This window comes from Cuculus canorus, chromosome 5, assembly GCF_017976375.1.
Source record: "Cuculus canorus isolate bCucCan1 chromosome 5, bCucCan1.pri, whole genome shotgun sequence".
In the NCBI taxonomy this organism is placed as follows: Eukaryota; Metazoa; Chordata; class Aves; order Cuculiformes; family Cuculidae; genus Cuculus; species Cuculus canorus.
The window spans coordinates 10650853-10672726 of NC_071405.1; the positions used below are offsets into that span (position 1 = coordinate 10650853).

General features: G+C 35.6%; 1 long non-coding RNA gene across 1 annotated transcript; it reads left to right on the forward strand.

Moving 5' to 3' along the window:
- The first annotated feature begins 258 nt into the window (after nt 1-258).
- Nucleotides 259-21648, forward strand: LOC128852324 (uncharacterized). The gene is made up of 3 exons (XR_008450085.1): nt 259-2763; nt 3495-3569; nt 21306-21648. It is a non-coding gene; the product is annotated as an uncharacterized LOC128852324 (long non-coding RNA).
- Nucleotides 21649-21874: the final 226 nt, after the last annotated feature.

Genomic DNA, 21874 nt, shown 5'->3' on the forward strand with positions numbered 1-21874 from the left:
ACATTTAATTATCAACTGCACAAAGAAAGGCTGAGGATCTACAGGATGGATCATTCCTCAGCACAAAAGGGTGAAGCACATGACCTCTCACTGCCTCTTCTGCTACTGCTTTTCTACATTTGTTTGATTTAAAATAAGGATACCAGCACTGTTTGTGAGTTTATTTTGAAAGGAAAGGGATTTTCTTTGAGTGTAAATCAGAAAAACCTAAGTTGCATTGCATTATTTGCCAGACTAAAATGTTCAAAGTGGTCTTCTGGAAAGCTTATATTATTTTGGATTTTTCAAATTTTATTTTATTTTTTAAATGTAGAACTCGTGAATTGCAAGGTTCTTAAAACTTGAAGATCAGGGAGAGGCTAACATCCAAAGAAACTGAGTTTTACAAATATGTCAATGAATTCCCCAAGCTTCCCTCATTCCGAGTGCTGTTTCTCAAAGGTTATTCACATGCAGTAGATCCAATTGCTGCTGATGCCACCTTAGTGTTTATTTTCATCCTTTTCATTATTTCTTCCCAGTCTTTGCAAACTGATTAACTTGCATCTTATACTAATAACTTTTGCATTTTAAGACCCACAGCACAGGAGCTATGTAAGATGATGAAGCCCCTTCCACAGTTTTGAGTTTGATGAGAAGATTCATTATTCTCAAGTGCTAGTATGGACAGAAGTGATGGTTCCAGCGGGCTACAGAAATTAAGGCAGTGGGGTTCTAATACATCCAAAATGCAGCATCAATGATAGGGACCAGCTACTAGAATTATTCCTATCTGTACACTCAAGTTACTGGAAATGATGTAAGAAAACTTTTCCACTGCTCAGGAGCAGTAAGAGTCAAGAGATTTTAGATTTAACAGCTAAGCCTCTGACTTTACCCATGAAAAATGCCCCTTAATTTGGCATGGATATGGTTTTTCTATGATTAGGGAATTACTTTATTTCTGAGTCTGTAATTTCCTACTATAACAGCTCAAAACTAAGATCCATCAGAAATTATCACAAAGAAAAAAATCCTGTGAAAATCTAACAAAAAGGAAATGTCACCTTTTACAACTCGGGCGATATTGCCAACTCAATGCAAGACAGGCTGATTTAACTTTTCACATTTGACTTCTTGTGTTGAAGTGAAGAAGGAAAATCTAGACAAGCCAACAAATACTCTTTCTAACTGAAATCTGCAATTACATGTCTTTCTTAAAGTTAATGTCACTAGAAATGACATGTTACATATACCTTTTAAACCCTGAAAAGGAAAATCTTCATGTTATCTTAATACCACACTACCTGTCATTTGACTGTCCTGGTACAGAGAAGATACATGAGTGTGTCCCACCACACCTTTCATTGCAGTCAAAAACTTCTCTTTCTTCCCAACAGGTTTAGGATAATGCATTTCTTTTCTTCTTTTAAAAAGAAAAATGTTTATCTAGGAATGAGACCAACCCAAAATATCAAATATAAACCGCTTTTCACCATGAAAAATTATTTAGGTAGAGGAGAAACCCAACCTTGAAAGTTTTTTCTCACGTTCTCAATGATACCCATTTCAAATGCCTAAGCAACTCCAGTACCAAGTGGAGTGAATGGATTTATATCCATACTACTTCACAGTAGCATCTTTTGGGGTAGATTGCCTTCAGCCGGGGTCTCTAGCCTTTAAATCTTACTATCTTCCTATCCCCATGTGGTACTGTGTTGCCCTAATATGTTATCATTATTGTACACTTCCAAAAATTCCAAGAGTTTATAATGCATAGGCTACTTTGCAGCCTCCCAGAGAGTCTGGTTTTATATCACAAAACTGAGGTTACAGGAAGGACTGAGGCAGTGGCATGAAGGTGCATTTGAGGGTGCTAAGCATTCTGAGATAGTTTTTTAAAATACTGTGTAGGTAGAGGAAGCTATATTTGATGCACTGAATTGATTCATCCTGCTTTTTGGGAGCACTCCAATCCAGCTTGGGAGTGATCCAGAGTAAATCAAGGAAATGAACCAATGATCAGGGATCCAGTGCTTAAGCCTGCTTCCTAGCCATTGTTAAGCATTTTAGATGTGCCCTGTGTAACAGGATCTAAAACGCAAATAACACATATCTCAATGCAGCAATTTTTTACATCTTATTTATACCCTCAGCAAACACTGTATATAAACACTGTTATAAAATATCTAGCTCCAAGAAAAAAAATGCAGTATTAACAGTAACAGCTTTGAATCAGGCCCAAAGAAAGTATAGAAATAGATACTACAAGACAGCAATAAAAGGGGACTGAAAGAAAAACAGGACCATTGCCAATCACTTCCAGTTTTATGAAATTAAATGTCATCAAACAAACCATGTAGAAATTTTGAGCAGATTAGTTTCTTCTTCACGTAAAATGTCTAAATTTTAAGCATTTCATTTAGCATCGAGGAATAGTTATAGCTATGGAAAAATCAATATAAAACAAAAGATACTGAGAGATTGCAAGGCACAATGTTAATGGGGAACCTTATTAATTGGAGATTTTTTCAGTGGAGTCAGATGACTTCATTTCAATGTTTGTCTCATTGGCCAGTTTAAAATTGAAAACTTCTATGGCTGTTTAACAAACTTGTATTTTAACACAACGAAATGCAAGATGATGCATGCAGGAACTACGACTGTGTACGCCATTCACAGGATGCACGCAGATATCATTTCTAGATGTGAGTCTGGAAGACCTGAGGCAAGATTTGTCAGTTACTCTGGTCTGATCCTGAATGACTCTCATGGAAGCAGCAAGTAAGCAAAGGAGTTCTATTGTGATACTGTAGAAAGAGCATTTTAAAAGCAAAATCTATTGTAGGTCTGTGAAAATAACTGCTAAGTAGACTGAAAGTAGCTGGGAATTACCTGTTTTTGCACGCAAGACAGAACAGTCTTCTTGGAAAACAAAAAAGTATGTTGTGCAAAGATCTCATTCTGAAGTAAAATTTTTTGGAGATTCCAATTAGTTTTACAGTTTATAAATAAATTCAGTCACATTTTATAACAAAACACAAAGATATTATATTTTGAATGCATATAAAATATTTTGAACCTACATTTATATTGATCAGATTACTGGTGGAAATTATGTATTTGTAAATATTCTGTAACAATGTGAAAAGCAGTTATTTTCCAACTCTTTTACTACATCTTTAACAACCAGTAAATTTTCAAATGAGACTGAAATAAATGAAATATCATTTAAGTGTTTGGTTAGTGCATTATCAGAGTCTGGGGGCTGGGTCATATCTCTGATTGTGAATTTCCATACCCTACAGATTTGTAACATTTCATAGACACAGCTTATCCCGTACTTACCAAGTATATAATCTGTAAAATTTACAATATTTGTCTAAGGATTTTGCATTAATTATTAAAATGCCTTCTAAACCTGAATTCCATCTTTAATTATCTTTCTTGAAACACACGATTATAATGCAATTTACTGCATCCTGAAATACTTATTTCTGTTTACATTTCTGCAGTTGTATCCTCCTTCAAAAATTATTTCCTATACCACAGATAAATTCCACTGAACATTACTGAGTTCCTGATTTTAGGTAAGTTTCTCCAAATGACAAGTGCATAACCATATTTGCAAGATTTTTCAGTCTGCTTATTGTTCCCACTTACCTTCCTACCTAGCAGTCTCATTTTAGGGATTTCTAGGGACCCCATCATTTGATATGTAGAAACATCTACTTTCAAACACAATTTTTAGGACATTGAATTTTACTACAAAACAAGTCTTTGCCATGTAGGATTTTTTTTTCTTTTTGTGATTCACTCGGACCTCCTGTATAGCATATAGACTTATGCAGATTCCCTCACCCTTTATCACAGCAGTACACCATTCCCTGAGTATACAAGACCTAAAAATGGATTGTTTTTGTAGATGCAGCAAAGACAGAAAGGAAAACACAATGGAATTTAAAAACATGCTTGAGATCTGCACAGTGATTCACCAGTTATTTTTATACTGGAAACAGAATTGATCTCAAAGTTAAATATGTCTCATAGATCACAGGTACGTATTCTTTGCAAAAATTCATGAGCACAGGAGAACAGGACAAAAAACCCCGACATCTTAATCCACAGTTTCCTTCATCTCTGCATTTTGTAGGATACAATCAAGTAGAATATAGGAGATAAGAAAACTATGAGAACAACCATGATGTTTTTTCCTGTGGATCTTGTCTTTAGTTTTGAGTCTGAGTTTCTTTAATACCATTAACATTCCTATTATTGACTGCCTCAAACTATTTTATCATGAAAAAATATAAGAAGGTTTTGTTGTGTTGGAAATGTCAGGGCCTTTGGGAAGAAAACATGGAAAACAGATGTTTGTTGTTTAAGGTTACAATGTAATTAAACCAATGGGACTAATATATGTCATTACGTAAGAAGCAGCTGTTCCTCCCACCTCCAGCTCCATTGATGGGATCGTGTATATTTTCCACCCCCATAACAGTCTCCTTGTCAGACTTAAGTTTCCTCTTTCTAGTACATCAGAAAACAATGTGAACATAAATTTAAAGGAACCATCTTCAAGACTATAAAGGAGGAAGAAGTTGCTAAAAGCATTGTTATTCTCTGCACTTCTGAGCAATATTAGGAATTTGGCTGGATTCTATTAGTTTTCCTTGATCAGAAATTTAGCCCGTCTTACAATTACAGTGAAAATGCAGCTGTGCATAACAAGTTCCTATTATTTTAGAGGAACTCAGATTAGTTCCTTAAAAAAGTGAAACTTAGCACTGGTAGAATCCAAGCTACGTTAAATGTTAACAATTCTAGAGAATTTGTGAGGAGGAAATACTGAACAATGCCATATCTTGAGCAGGACTGGAGAAAACAGAACATTTGTATAGATGCCAGTAGCATCAGGGAAGGGGTAGTGGCCTATTAATGTTTATGCTTCTAGGCCAAGGCTAACTTGAGGATCATAAATAAAGACCAACATACTGCGCACAATTTAGCATTTGCCAGCTACAGGTATATAACTTTCATAGTCACCAACATCTGATAAATGTAAATCCTGCACTATAAGAGATTTATATATTTTTAATTTTTTTTCTATACTTGTTCAAAGAATTATTTACACAGAGGTATTAATGTGGAGTGAGCTACAGCAGAATGGTTAAACAGGCTGCTCGATTAATGTATCACTTCTAGATGATATCATAATATGAAAAGATTAAACAACATCTTAGTTTACCCAGAGAGTTTATGTGTTGTCGCTGGTTCTTAACAAAATCTGTTCTTAGCCTTCTGTGAATTAGCTTACCTTTGTAGAGTAGTCTAAAGCCTATCCTACAGTTAAAAATAATAATAATAATAAAAAATCGGTGTTCTCCTTGTCTGTTAAGCAGCTGATACTGCTTATTTGCCATGAAATTCTTGATCTATGTTAACTCCCAGTACAGAGGCTGCTTAACCACCATAAGGCCCTCTAGAGAGTTTTGTTACTTATGAGATAAATTAATGTTTTCATCACCTTAAAACTCCAGACATACAATGAGATGAGTCCTTCAGCTTGAGTTTAGAAATAGGTTGGATAAAAGTTGTGTGTCTTTGTGTCCTTCATTGTTTTGCATGCCTTGTCTTACCCCTTCTTAGACATTGGACATATTCCATTTCTCCACCCATTGAATATTTTATGTTTGGGTTTTTTTTAATGTTAAGATCTGAAGGTCTCCTATTTCTGCTCTTCCTGTCCCTCAGTGCCATTACTGACTCATTTTTGAAGGTATTTCTGCAAGTAGGTAGCTGAATATTGTGTCCTAAAAATTGTCCTGTTATTAATTTGTCTGTAGTTAAATTTACAATTTTCAATTAGCAAGTTAATCAACTCAGATCTATACCTGACTAATACAACCACTGGATGTAGAAATGTCAGATTAAAAATTAATTGTATATATTTAAGGATTTTCTACAAAGACAATACTAAAATATATGAAAACCAACTGTTTTAATTGCTGTTTTAATAGTATGAAAACTTCTAACCAAAAATTTTGGTGTATTATTTTAGTATCTATATAGTCAATTTTCAGCAGTGAAGTAAAATAATTTACTGTTATTACAACAATAGTTGATATTGTTAAAATATTCCAAACCAAATGAAAGCTTTCTTTTATGTGGTGGCAAGATTTTGTAAATGGCTAAAGGGAGCATTATGCATTTACATTTCTATAACATTTTTTAAGGAAATTCCAAATTATCTAGTTTTTTGGGTTTTTTTTTCCTGAGAGTCAAAAAAATCCCGGACACAAGGATGTCAGATTATAATCTTCTACAAACCGCTCATGTTTGAAACCAAATTTTTTGATATACACAGTTGGGACTGCATGTGTGTGTGTGAATATTAAAAGGCAAAGCATAAGAATTATGAACACTGTGACAACAGTCGTACTATTGTCTGGCATGGCATTACTGGGCAAAATATTGGAATCACCTGATTCTAAAATAAATTTAGGCACTATCATGGCTTTGGTTTTTACAATTTGGTCCTTGATTCCCTTGATTAAAACTGAAGTCACGTGAAATTCATCTTCTGTGAAGGAAGTTTCACTTTGGATTTTTGCTTCAGAAAATGGATTTTAAACTTAATATTTTTAAATAGTATTTTGACAAAAATAAGTAGCTAATAGGAAGTAGTTTGGACTGTAATAGCCTTTTGGATCTTTTATGTGAACTTTTAAAACAGGTAAGATGTCTACTATCTTGCTACCAAATTAACACGTCAGCCTACAAAGATGTGCGAACCCCTTTTTATTTTGGTCATAAAACGGGCCTATAGAATATGAATTTCACTTCCCAAGGCAAATTAAAATTTGTTATTAAGACTGACCATCGTTTTAATCCTATGAACCAAGCCTCTCTGAAGGGGCTTCATTTTTCATCTCTTTGATGGATTTGGATTATATAAGTGAAAATGTTTTAATGGAGACATCATTTTTTCCCTAAAGTGAAAGGATGCCACACCTATTAAAGAGTGATGATACTTGGACTGGAAATTAGGAAGAGGTTTATAATTATCACTGGTTTTGAACAGTTTTCAGTAAAAGTCCTGGGACCAGAAAATACCTGATGATGTTGATGCTTGAGAAGAGTATATAAAAGACTATATGGTATTTCTGCCAGCAGTACTAGCAGACTAGATGCACAGATCTCTCAGAAATTCATTCATTCCTGCTGTGGAGAGAAACTTAGAACTAGGAATGCTTAGTCATTTAAAAAGTGAACCAAGAAAAAAGCAGAGATATTTCATTAATTCAAGTATAAAGTCTACTTACAATTCTAGGTTTGACTTCCACGTTTTGAAGTATATAAAGATACTACATAAAATCAGATAAAAAGTGAGAAAGTAGACAACAAAGTACAGTGAAAAATTCCCTGGTCACAGTTGATAATTGAAAGGAGAGATCTCTGTTTTGGTGTAAGAAGCATATTAATTTGATTTAATCAATTTTAGGCTTTTATATTGCTGTGTATTATCACAGAATCTGAATGGCTGGATAGGAGGGTACTTTCCAATGAATGAAGTGCGAGCCAGGTGCAGTGCACTCCAGCAGTTCTCCACAGGAAAGTGGGGGCAAAATAACAGTCTTGAGATTTTGAGAAAGTTTTTAAAGTGATGTTGAATGTACAAAGATCACTGGAGGAAGCAAAGATCCATGTTTATCTTTACTTTCCAACCATCATCCTTGCTGAGACAGTTGTGGGGCACCTGTAAGGCTGTGTTGGAGTTACTACTCAAAATATGAAGTACTTCTTTATTCAGGGGTCACTACTGTATGTGAAAATGATATTCTCTACTGAATATGGCATAATGGAGTTGCAAGAGAGTTCAGAACTTGGTACTCAGAATATAAATTTTTTGAAAGAAAACTGCAGATAGTTTATAGGAAAATGCTTTGAATTTGTAAGTACAGTCTGTTCTTTCAACTCATTAACTTATATTTTATGCTCTGCCAAACTGCCAATTATGATACTCCAAAAAATATAATCTTAAGCAAATTGTAGAGAACAGTGATATTCATAACAATAGATTAATGCGAGATATTTTAGTATCAGCTGAAGGATATAAGCGGTTTAGTTTGAAGGAGGTAATTATGAAAAGATTTGAGGTTATCTGTGTTGGCTGCTACCTTTTTTACTTTCTTTTGATTTTTAGTTTGTACAGATTTTAATTACATAGACAGGTGTTTTCAACGGAAATATTATGCTATATGGCATGCACTCTGGAATTCCATTCAGGGAACTCCAATTTTTGTCATCAGCTCGAGGCACTTAACACACAGTTTTCAAGGACGCTGAGGGCTCTTGGTTTCCCGTGGCTTCAGTGATAGCATCAGGTTTCTGCATTTCTTTTGTACCTTTTTCAGATCAACAAGAAGCTGAGTATCATATCTCATTGAAGTAAAACAGAAGATACATCACACCATTTGGTACAAGAATCAAAAAAAAAAAAAACACCTCAGCCAGAGAACTCTAGGCTTATCTCATGCTCTTATCAAACTGCAAAACACTCAGTGGTCTCAGTATAAATATAGCTACTGAATCCTGGATTTTGATTTTGTTAAAAATAAAGAGAACATGCAATGGTAGCTTTGCAAACTAACACAAACATATATTTTTGATTCATGAGAAACAGTTCTTTGTGATACAGTGTACTATGGTACCTGACTATCAAAATTGACAAGAATTTGCTCTAGCAGTACTTTGTAAGCAATCATACCAACCTGTTTATGTGCATGCATGTATAGAGGCTTACGGTCTCATCAAAACACAATCAAACCACTTCAGCTGCAAAATTCCACTGAAGTTAATAAAGTTTTGGTATTTATACTTGCTATGGATCCAGCCTAAGGATTTTTGCTAGATCCTTAGGCTGGATGCAATGCCCACTGCAGTCAGTGAGCTGACCAGAATAAAATACCCAGCATGTTACTTACAGGAAGTAAGAAGTATATAGAGGGAGGGAAAGGATATTTTTCTTTCCAGGCATCAGAAAAACACTAGATGAGAGATATTCCCAACTGTGTGAAAAGGATTGGAGAAGTTTCTTTTACCCACATCACTGAATCACCCTTATGTCAGGCTCCATCTGTAGAATCCTTACTCATGTAAATAATACAAGGCTTCATGTTTTCTTTAGCGATTTCAAAACCTTTGCCTTACTTTTGAAAGCAGAAATGGAAAAGGTAATCTCAGGAGCCTGTTTCTACCAAACAGGTACCAACAGATTTTGCCCTGTTCCTACAAAAGTGTGGGGGTTTTATTTTCTGGAAATTAAAAAAAACAGGAGAATTGATAATGAGAGAAATTGTTTCTTAATATAAGAAAATATAAAGTTATAATGAGATGATGTAAACTTCAGACTTACCTTTATCAGAAAATGAAATGTGTGGTGTTGAACATTTCCTCTGAAATCAGAATAACAAAACATTTAAAGTCAGGTTTCCCATAAGAACATTGGATATCCAAGAGATTTGTCAAATTTATGATAATATAACTTCTGTAAATCAGGCCATATTGTAAAAATCTTATACTGTAAATTAACTGTTTCTAAATTAATAATCCTATTAGAATCATGGATTTGTTTTTCATAAAAATTTCTCATATCTGAAGCAAAACATCTGACAAAATTCTACACCATATGAAATATTTGTATTACAGTTATTCCACATTCACACCATTGAAAAGTTGGAACAGTCACTGTGTACATCCAGACTATGGCATGTGAAATGACAGAAGGAAAAGTAGTTACAACAACTTTAAAAGTGGTGGTTGTGATGGACAGGGAACATTTCAAGATCTGTGTCTAATGCAGAAATAGGAAAGTAGCTCTCCTCTGAGTGATGTGATCTTCTTTCTGTTTGCCAGAGGTTATTTTGTTACCTTTTGCCAATGCAAGTTTCACCTTGGTTTTGGTAATTTTCCTTAGTGGATGGAGGAAGGATAAACTAGCAGCTTCACACTATCTTATAAATTAGGAAAATCTCAGATTATTCCCAGATATTCTACCAACTTTAAGAGAGTTATCCTTTTTGTGCTGCAGTTTTCCAGCTTTTAGGCAGAAACAACAGCTCTCTCACTTTGCAGATCTGAAGATGAAGAATGATTACAATGCTGTGATGATAAGTTAATGTGCACTCAAAATAGATGTTAATCTGAATGTCTTTGAGCATGAGTTTATGACCTTCAAAGGGTTCCACATGTGAAACTCTTGGGGAACTGAAATATTATTTAATTTAAGAAAGCTATTTCAGGCATGTGTTGTCTGTATGAAACAAATTCCTTTGTGACAGGACTACTATCAAATGTTTTATTTTACATGCTTTTTGGTTTTTGGTTTTTTTTTTCCTGTAGGCCGTTTTTTATTATTATTCAGCTGAAAAGTTCATTATCTGTAGAAAGAGTAAACAATACAATGGAAATTGTGACCCAGGACATTGACAAGAGAGAAACAAACATTTCTATAACAGGCATTATCAAAATCTAAAGAAATTGGATAGAGAAAAGAAGCAAATCTAAGCAGGTATTTCACTTCTGCATGCAACAGAAATAACAGGAATAAAATTAAGTGTATACCTAAAAGTGTGTAGTGTTGAAAAAGGGGACCAATGACTACAAAGTATTTTTTTCTGACTTTTGCAATATGATTCTAAATGGTAATCTCATCAAGAATAAACATAACTTTATTAAAAATATCATGTTAATCATGAATTATCTGATGAAATACACCGTGGCATTTCATCTATCACTCTTCACCTTTACACTCTTATGAGAAAATTTGTTGTCACATGAGTTGTGGAAAGCCAAAGCATTTAGAGAAACATGCTGTAGATTTATTCAATAAAATTTTGAGCATTAAATAACAAATCAGGAAACCTTGGAAGATCATTTTTCTAACTCAGACAACTCCATGTGCAGGGGTGCTCCCAATACCAATACTGCACCCCAGGGTCAGGAGCAAGTGCCTATGAGCAGAAACCTCTAAAATTGGTAGTCTGATTTAAAGGAATAAAGATCATATCTGGGTGTGCAGATAGGAAGGCAGTATTAAGCAGAGATGTTGAAAAGGCACTATGATACTCATGTACTAATACAATCTGTAAGTGGCCCTAAAATACCAGCATAACTCACTCCAATGAAGTTAAATAAAGAACCTCTGGCATATCACAGAAATACTAGGGGAAAAAAATTCTTCTTTTATTATGTTACCACTGAACATCCAGTATGCATCTTAAAATCCTTTTGTTATGCATAGAAGTAAATAAATAGAAAAAAGAATGACCTTTGATTCCTAGAATTTATATGTCTTGAACATCACTCAGAGAGCAGAAAATACAGACTTTTTCCCCCCTCCTCTTTTTTGTGTGAAAGAACATTTGCAAAATTATAGTTATAGAAAATAAAAAATGCAATATGAAAATAAAAAACGCACTATGAAAATAAAAAACCCTCTAGACAGATATGTGTGGTAGGTAAAGCAATATGTGAATTGAAGTTCAATTTGCTAAATTAACTCAGCTCCTCAGAAAGGTCGGCTTGCTATTTGGTATATCTGGTTCAATTAGTCTGCTCCTTCCCAATCTTTTAAAATATAAATATATAATAAAGATTTCTTGATGTGCACATAAGGTAAAACATTGATTCTTTGAACTTTATCAACACAGGAAATTGTGAGTGATTTCTATACTGTGTTCAAAACTTTTGACAATTTTTGCCCAACTACAGCATCCTGGATTCTCGGTTTTGCCATTTTATAATCTCTTCTGTTGTTCTGGCATAAGGGTTTACTTATCCACACTGTGAACCAAAGCTGGGAACTGATCTCACTTAGAAATAAAGCAGCAGAGAAAATAATGGGTTTGAGTTGGTTGAACTTCATAGCTGCAAAATTAGCTGCCCCAGGACACTAAAAGGAAAGGGGAGGAATTAGCAGTCGGAGGTGCAGGCTATTCAAGCCAGCACTGCTGCTGAAAAGTATGTGCATTCCAGTGTAATCTTACTCATCTTGAATGCTGGTTTAATATTAATTGGTACCAGAGTGATGTATCTTATTTTGTCTGATTTATTTTCTTTTTTTTGTAGATGGTTTTAGCTCAGTGCACATCTTTCAACACTCTTTTCAGGTTGTGAAAAGTGGTGAACCTTGTCATTTCTACAATGTTAATACCATAGCACTAAATAGGCCTTAATTAAATTATTAGTTTAGATGTTATATGTTTTAACAAGCAAACTATTTAAATGTCTGCATGATTTAAACACAATTGGGTTGGTTTTTTTCTGTGCAATTGCTCAGTAAACAGAGAAAATAAATGAAGCATATTCAACAGTCACCCAAACCATGTGTATCCCTTTGAAGACATGTGGAACTCATAACTGTACTGAGAATACTTCAAGGTGCAGGAAACAGAGGATTCTTGTACTGAGCAGCTGAGCTGAGGAAGTGAACATAGTATCCCAATTTGACTAAAGGTGATTAAAAGCTTACATTTTCAGGGATTTAGGATGAAACTATTAAAACTGGTTTCCCTGGTGAGTTTGGGACTTGATACTTGCATGAGACCTTGTATATTTTATGAAATGAAATGCCATGACCCTTTGTTATTACAGTTTTTAATCTTTTCCTTTTAAAGCTCAAAGACAAGATGCAATAAATATTGCAGACCTTCTTTTTTTCTACGAAATTGTACATACGTGTAGTGAGCGTGTCTGAACCAAGAAGCATAGTTTTACTAATCAGGGTTAGCAAGTAATGATACTTATTAACTACTAAATAACGGGGCCCATTCTTCTTTCATTGAACCCTAATTTATCTTTAAGAAATCTGCCTAAAAGGAAACTTAAACTTTCTGCTGCTAATTTTATTGTCTTTACTTACATTTGTCAAAAAATAATTCACTTTATATAACAGATATTTTTATAAAACCTACCAACATGACAAATTTCTACTTTATTAAAGTTAAAATGAGTATTGCCATGTAATGCCATCATACTGATCCAATTAAGACATGAAAGGACTTGCTGCTGTGGCATCAGATGCTATAGAAACCGCTGCTTATACAGATAATTAGAAACTGAAGAGGACTTGACCACATCATCCTGCAGGGCATGAGTAAGAGCAGATATGCTAGGCTTCTGCTCTAAACTTTCCCTTGGAGAGGTTCATGTCTCTTCACTGACTACAGTGAGAAGTTAGGCAGATTTAGCCTAAGCTGTAATAAGCTGGTGTGTATTCCCCATAATTACCAATGCAGAGACTTCCATCAACTTCACTGAAACCTGAGTCAAATTTCTGGTCCATTCTCAGCTAATACAGCACAATTTGTGAAGCTATCTCACGTTACAAATTCTGTTATATTGCTTGCTTGGTAGAAAGATTCATAGCCTCAATTCATAATTCTCATTTTAAAAATTATTTTTTAATATTAAATATGTAAATCTGCTACACATAAACAGTTCTAGAATGTTAATAAAATAATGTAATCTCCAATGTAAAACAGATACAAAATGTGTTTGTATCTGGTTTTGGAGGGTGAAACCTTTGCATACCCACAGTATCTGTATATATATAAAAGTATATAATTATTATGTCAAACAACCAACAACCTGGAATAATATGTAATTATTCACAATGTAGTATTAAAGGTAGTGGGAAAATGCTTCAGTGATATCATTTTTGAAACTAAAATAACTTTCTTTTCACACCTGAAACATCAGACAAGAAAAACAATATATAGAAGGAGATTAAAGAATGGTCTAAAATGTTTGTATAAAGCAAAACAAACCAGTGCATCCTCTGAAATCTGAAAAGGAACTATTAAGAAATCTTGGGAAACCAAGGGAGATGAGAAATCAATACTGAACACAGGCTATCAAACAGAAAACATAGAGTTCATGTGTAGCAAAACACCTCAGCTGAATTCAGAGATAAAGCTTTTTACTTAGACACACTTTGAGACTCAAATAGGAGGCAGTAAGATCATCCTAGCAAGGATAGTTTTGAAGTCATGATTCCACAGGCATTCCTCATCTCAGTAGAATCTTTTTCCATGTACTCTTCTGTCTTTATTCCCCTTCACATTGTTCTCATGCAATTGCTTATGAAGCCGTGTAAACTACATCAGGGAACTAATCCAGCCTAAAACTAAGCCTATAGAAAATAACTACACAGGACTAGAATGAACTATTGAAAACGTGGCAGGAACAGCCAGACCTGACTCTCTTACTGAGGGAAACAGGTTATTCAAATATAAGCGCTCAGTCCTCAAGGAACAGCTCCTATACAAAGCAAAGAGAAAAAGCCATTTAGTTTAGCTTCCTTGGAATAGATCTTGTTTATCAGCCTACAAACATGGTATATACTTACATCTCTTGTTCTGAAAGAGGAAATAGTGGTTTTGTGCCCATACTGTACATTTCCTACTTTTTTTTTAATGGGGAAACTAATGCTAATTTTAACATGGGCCTTCCAGGTCTGCAATAATCCGGTCTGGCACAAAGCAAATATTTGAAATGGATGAGTACTTCCTCCTAAGCAAAAGCTGAATGTTAATAGGAACAAAACAGGTTCATTTTGGTTGCTAAACAACGCACCTATTAGTTCTTCAACCCTGAGGGAAAAAACAGGGTGAAAATACAATGAAAATTACTCAACCTTGATGGCTGATCCTCACAACCTACAGAAACTAGTCTCCTAACTTACCTTGTGGCAATTAAAGTCTGAAGAGTAATCACAAGTGAAAAAGGAGAATCAATAAGCAACATAGGTCCCCGAGATAGACACTAAAAGATTGTACTTACCTCAAACACATTTGTAATTCATAAGATAGAGCACAAAATTACCTGTCACAGAACTTTCCTCTCTTCTTCCCCCAAGGTGCTCAAGTATTTTGCCTTTACACAGACTGTTTCAGTATTCCTCTTGCTTTGTACTTCTCAGATAAAGGTGGAGAAAAACAAATAAGGTACATTTGCATTATATTTCTTTTCCTTTATCCATTTCTAAAGAATTTCTTCTAACATTTTACATGCCTGTACACTAAACACAGAAAACTGTGGGGCTTCCTTTAAGCAGAGATCAACAACTGCAACACTTTATATTTTGAAATACTTGGGGATTTGCCAACAAAATGCTCATTGTAACAAAAAAATGCTCTCATCAATTTTAATAAAAACTTCTGTGATACTTTATTGGGTAGGAGAAATGAACAATATTTTAAGTTATGTGGAAGTAATACTGAAACAGATGTAACCAAGAGAAAAAACAGAAATAATTTGAATAACTAGGCTACAGAAATTGTGTTGGAAAAAAGAGAGGAACTCAGTCAGTGGTCCTTATGCATCCCTCTGGACAGTAAAGAATGATAAAGAAAACATTTATTAATTCACCTCTCATTCTGTCACAGATTTTATTATACTTTAAATACATTTGTTAAGTATCCATTTGTTTTTAAGAAGGATATTACCTAAGAACTAAGAAAAAGTGGAAAATTCTTAGGACATTTTTTAAAGGCCTAATATTTACCTCCTGGTCTTCGTTTAAGGCTGGGACTTTTCATTTGCTCAGGAGTCTGCCTGGCTTTTCCCACCTTGTATTATGACAATGAAGGTATAACTAAATGTCATAGAACCTACTTATATCTTAAAACATCATTTCATGGATGTTTGTGCAGTCCTGAAAGCCATTCTTAAGGAAAGTGATGTCTAAGACACCACAAGCTATACTAATGCAATCATATTTTTACAGATATGCTGTTACTGGGTATCTTATACTGTAATAGTAAATCAGACTTCAACAGTGTCCTTTTTTCCATGCTTATTTGAGTTTAGAGCAAATACTTGTTATAATCACTGTATGCAGTACTAGGTTATGTGAGTACATCTCCTTAAAATGAAGACTTTTAAACCTGCACAGCCAGTGTATTCAAGCAGAATAGGAAATAGCAAACAACATCATTCAATTAACAGTACCTTGTGAGGCCCAGATCCTGTCTTAGAAGGCTGAGAATGAGACTATGAACCTTATGCTTTACAGTTTTTAGGATGTTGTTATTCTTTATGTAAAGGACCAGACAACAAAGATATACCTGCTCACATTTAGCTTGAAGCAATACTACTGCTAAACAACTACTATCTGCAACAGAGGTTTTTCCAGCTGATTTGTACAACAGGAAGAAAACCAAGAACACATTATATGTCAAGTACTTTGCAACAATGATTACGTGTTTAGTTTCCCAAGATATTGGGAAATACATATTTAGTAGCTACAACATAACAGTACCTAATGACGGCTTGTCCCTTGTCACCATCGGTGTTATGAAGGCAAAGAGCTGTCTGCCAGCAAAGAAATTCTCATACCAGAGGGATTCTCTAATGTCAGAGCTCAGTTGCTTTGCCAGCTTATGGAGATAAACAGAATGGCTGAATGCAACTGAAAATGAATGTTGTGCAAAAAGTCCTTAGTTAAGTGTGTTGAAATTAGCAGCTCTGTGTCATGCTCCGTAGCGTAGCTAGCACGCAGCCTTCCCTTACAGAAACGGAAAGCAGCAGCAAACTGAAGCAGTAATACCTTAGTTAAAAGCAGGTTGGAGGACCACTGTCCTCTGCCAGACTTAACTCAGAAGCTGCCTGTTTTCACCATTCTGAAATGGTGGGACTTGAGGATGTCCTCCAGCATAGCACTTTGGCAGCCAAAAACCTGCCCTTTGAAATGGTTGTTACAGAGTTAATTAACTTATTTGCTGAATGATTAGAGTGAAAATAATAACTATTTGGAATTTTATAAGTGTATTAGTTTTGAAGGCAAAAGAAAATGTCTGAAAAAAAATGTTTTTCTCAGGAGCTTCTGTAAAATGGTTTGTGAGGGTGTGAAGAAGACAAGCTATGGCAGTTCTTAAGTCAGGTAAAGGCAGCAGAATGCGTGTCTGTAATCACAGAATACATCCACCTTTGCACTGTATTTGGAGGGTTTGGGAAAGGACTAGAGGGGAAATTACCAAAGGAAATTGCAACTTCATTAATTCGTAGGAGCTAACTATAATATCTCATAAACCAGCCAGTGCCCTGGGGACACAGGATGAAAATCTCACCTATTGCTCCTGGGAAGCAGGCTCGTCCATCTGCAGGTTCCTCCCTTGCAACACAGCTATTCCCTTTGTAACATCAGTGCAGAAATTCTCCTTCATTTCACTGGGGTAATGCTTGAAGTTTGTAGCAGTTTGTTCTCCCCATGTTAGTGTAACTGAGCTGACCTAATCTTCTCTCCAGAAAACTTTGAAGAGTATGTGTAGGTATTTTACGTCTGAATTTAATAAACGGATTTCCATCAAATATAAACCATCCAACAGAGGAACAGCCTGTATAAAGCTATGCACATATCTGCCGTCATCACAGACCACTCGGGCTTTGCTCTCATGGTTACCATGATATCATCACAATCCCTCAGAGTGCATACTGCCTTCTCTCTCACCACAAATGTCAATTATTAATGCCTGTTCATCATAACAACACATCATCTGGAAAACCTTTTTTTTCTCCTCATATATCTTAAAAAAACCAAAAATCGTCTCATACTTTCTAATAGAAAAGTACTTGTAGGGAAAAAAAAAAAAAGGGTTTGCAGATGTCCGAAAGAAAGTATTTTCTTTGGATTAACTGGCCTGCTAATTACCCACAGCAAGTGTAGTGGGTATTTATCACTGGAAGAGCGATAAACAAGGCAGGTGGGAAATGTTTATACAGGCTAGACAACGAACTGTTCCTGTTGCCAAAACAAACAGGTGCAGATTTTATCGATGCAACAAACATGGAAAAAAACCCAAACAAATACAAAGTTGAAGGAGTATATTTCTGTACCACAAAAAAAGTACCTTCAAAGTAGAACAAGCGATGTTTCCTGGTGGAGATGCTTTCAAAGTTAGGACTTCTCTACCTTCAGAACTCTAACATGAACGATTACACCTGGGGGACTTTAAGAAAGTTGTCCTCTAATAGATGTTACAGTATACCTAGAGGAAATTATTTGACACATTTGGATGACCATTTTTCTTGGTAACCCAAGCTCAGACAGCAACCTGAGATACACACTAGTAGTACAGCCAATGGAAAAGCTACCTTATCAGCATCTTCCCACTTATCCAATGGCTAGAATACACTGGATTGTTGGAGGCTTAGTAGGCACCCCTCTGTCAGATCCAGAATCACACAGCAAACTAAAGCACTAACATAGACCCAGCCTAGAAGCTTTTTTATTTTCTGTGAAGTGAGCATTTTCAACTGTCCCCTTGTAACCAATCTGGTTCACATAGGAGAGCAGCGTTAGAGTATGCAATGTAAAACTACACCAGAAGATTCACACCAGCTTCTAGTGATGTTCTCTCTATAGAAACAGCGTAGACTTCTGGATCCTCAGTACCAACTCTTGCTCAAAAAACTCATTTTATTAAGTAAGGACTCCTACTGACTCCTCTGAGAAACTCTCGACAAATTTTTTACCACGCATTTTGGACCAAAACAATTTCATCTACCTTTCACTCCTTTCTAACAGCTTAGACCAATAATTTACTTTCTTGCTAAACTGTTTGTTCTATATCGGCCAACATAAAACATTTGTTAAGCTTATTTTAAGAACAAAGAGTTATGAAAGCTGTGAAAATTCTGAGGGAAAACATACATACTACCAAACAAGAGATGTGATGAACTCTGCTTTTAGAGGTTACGCAAAGACTTTAACTGCTTTCTGAAAACAGCCATTTGATATGTCTCGTCAGAGCAGCTTGACATTGGCTATGGAGGTACCTATAAAACCATTGAGTAATATGTTTAAACCTTGTGAATGTTTTAAAAAGTCTGGTAAAATAATAGGGAGATATATTTCAGCAGTTCTTCTGGCTGCAGTTTTGGGGTGGATGGAGATGGGAAGCTGTTTCACAAATAATGGTGACACAGGACACAGTTGTGTCAGTTCTGGGGAGGTGGAGGTTCCATCATTTCACTATAAATTACTGTCCTATTGTGTTTTCTGGCCAACGACAGACAATGAGATTATCCCAGATATTCAGCCTCAGATCTGAAGCTCTCATCCTGATGAGACCACTAGTAAATGAACAATTAATAGCGGTAGCTGAAGAAATATCACCCATATACCTATTACCATGATGATTATCACCTGCAGCATATTTTCTAGGCCCTTCATTTCACCAGTCTGTGGTATGGAGAGGCCCAGAATTAAGAAACTGGGGCAACCCAGTTAAACTACTGCAGAGCTTTGAGAGTCCACTCAGTTACAGACCCTTTGTGGTGCTTGGCTATAGAGAAGGCTAGACGGGACAAAAAGCTTTCATTTATGCTTGAGGAGGTACACAGAATCACTTAGCAGAATCACAATCACAACAGCAGAATAGCAGAATCACAATAGCAGAATCACTTTTGAAAACAGACAAAGCTCACTTATAGTACTTCTGTATCTCAAAAACACGCGGCTGTAGATGTAACATAGGGTAGCTGGCACTGTACACTTTGACTCCTTAGTCCTCTGTGCATTAACTTCTGCATTTAAACCTTGCACTCACTGACCTGAACCAGGAGTACTTAGTCTTTCTGATCTCCCTGCTGCTCAAAAATGTAATCTTCAGATCCCTAGGGAAGGGAAGGCAAAAAAGAGAACAGGATAAAACTCAATGTTTCATGAAGCCACATCAGATCCTATAAGGATTTCCTGCAGTACTGTAGCATCTGGGTAAGGAACACCATGGTACAATGCACCTGCTGCCCATCTTCATGACATTCACATGATGGGCAGCAGTGGTTGCAGATCCCTTCACCCATCCCACCAGTGGAACTTACAAAATTTTTTCTCCTGACTACACTGTCTACAGTGCAGGAAAGGAATACATTCTACAGGAAAACCAATATACTCACTGTAGCAGGGAATCACTACAGTGTTAGTATTGCAAATTGCATTGGACCAACCCTATGAGACACGTGATGGTGTCAGATCTCTGCAAAGTCAACGTCATGTTCTGATTTTTCATTCTCAAGAAAGTACCCTAGAATCCTGAAAGTTTTTGTATACTTGTAGTTCTTTTTCATTTTTAATGCTTCTTTATAGTTGTCATTCTTGCTAGAAACACCTGCAAATTTGTCAAAAGTTATTTGCAAATATTTTTGAACATTTTGCTGATCTGAGAAGTAGTAGATAAACTGTTTTATTTAGTGATCTTACTGAAAAGTATTTTTAAGAGCCTTTATACATGAGGTTACCGTGTTTTCTTTTAAGAAGTCTTACCTGCCTCCAAGTCTTATCCACTATACACAACTATTTCTGGGCACTTTCTAAGTTATTAATAAAAATCTCTATTTTCTTTTCCCTTTTCTTTGCAATCGATATCTGTAAACTAAGTAATTTTCAAAATTATTCACAGATTCATTTCCAACATTTCTTGAGCAACCATCTCAAAAAGGAAAATGAGAAATCCCTATTTCAAATCATACTATCAGTGTATAATTGTCTACCTTCAAGTGTTAATTTCTCAGCCAGTAAGACAGGAAGAAATTGTTACATTAGAAAGAAAATCAGAATACGCGTACACAACATACTTCATACTTCATTTGCACTAGCCAGCTGTTTTGTTTCTTTTTTAATCTGTAGTGTTTAAAGAACAGTTGATTATGGTGCCTTTAATTTCTTCCTGCAAAACAGGAAACCTATAGCTCTGTGACTATTCCTTCAGATTCCTGTCTGCATACTTAATGCTATAGAAGGAATAGCTTTGTTGTCCTGTGACAGTTAATAACTATGACAATTGTAATTGCTTAAAGAACAGGCAATTAACATATGGGTATTTGTTCAGTGCAGATTAACTGTAGGATCAATATACACATAAGCACATAGAATAATAACTAGTAATTTCTTAGGAAATATTTTCTGAAGTTAATCTACAGAAAGTTTGGGGAGATTTGAACTAGTGTTAAAAACAGATAGCATGACTCATTTGTTAAACTGTCAGGAAGAATCAGATTGATCTTTCTTTTCTTGTGAAGCAGCTCGAAGTACTCTACCTGTATAACAAGTCAAAGTTCTTTCCTATACTTCAATTACTTGCCTGAAAGAGTTGTGATATTTAGCTCAAGCTCTAGATGCAGGCACTTTTAACTCTTTGCAACTTGTCCTTTGATACCCCTGAAGAGCCTTTTCAACTTAACTATAAAATCTTTCCAGAGTGCCTGCAATAATAGCCTACAAGTCAAATTCACAAGCCGTGCGTGTCGTCTTTCTGCAGAATCACATACAGACATGGTTGAACACTGCAGCAGAAAGACCTGCTCGAAAGTCTTTTTCCATGGCCAAGTAGCTGAACACCCTGGAGGATATTGTGGGTGAAATGGGAATCACTCATCTCAGAGGCTGTTGCCACCTCGACAGAGGCACTTCTGAAACAGATATTTCACCATACCTCACTCTATGGTCTGTACAACAATGTCCTCATTCTACATCCAGATGTGAGCAATATCTGCGTCCCAGTAAGTTTCATAACTAGTTTTGTTCCCATATACTAGTTTTGTCACACCACAGAAATGCAAGTTATCTGCAAAGAAAATGCCCATCTTTTCCATTGACACTTAGGTATTAAAAAAAGTCATCTGGTTCTCGTGAGATGCCTTAGGGAACATAGCTTCTGTCTGGACTAAAACAGAATGAGAGAGAGAGGAACAGTCTGTGAAGGAAGATAATACTCTGTGAAGAGGCACTGTAGCCCTGTTGAGCAGGATATGCTCACGTGTTGTAAAGTATAGCTCTTCACTCATCAGAAACATGGTTGCAAAGACCAGGGTAACCCTAGTTACTAAA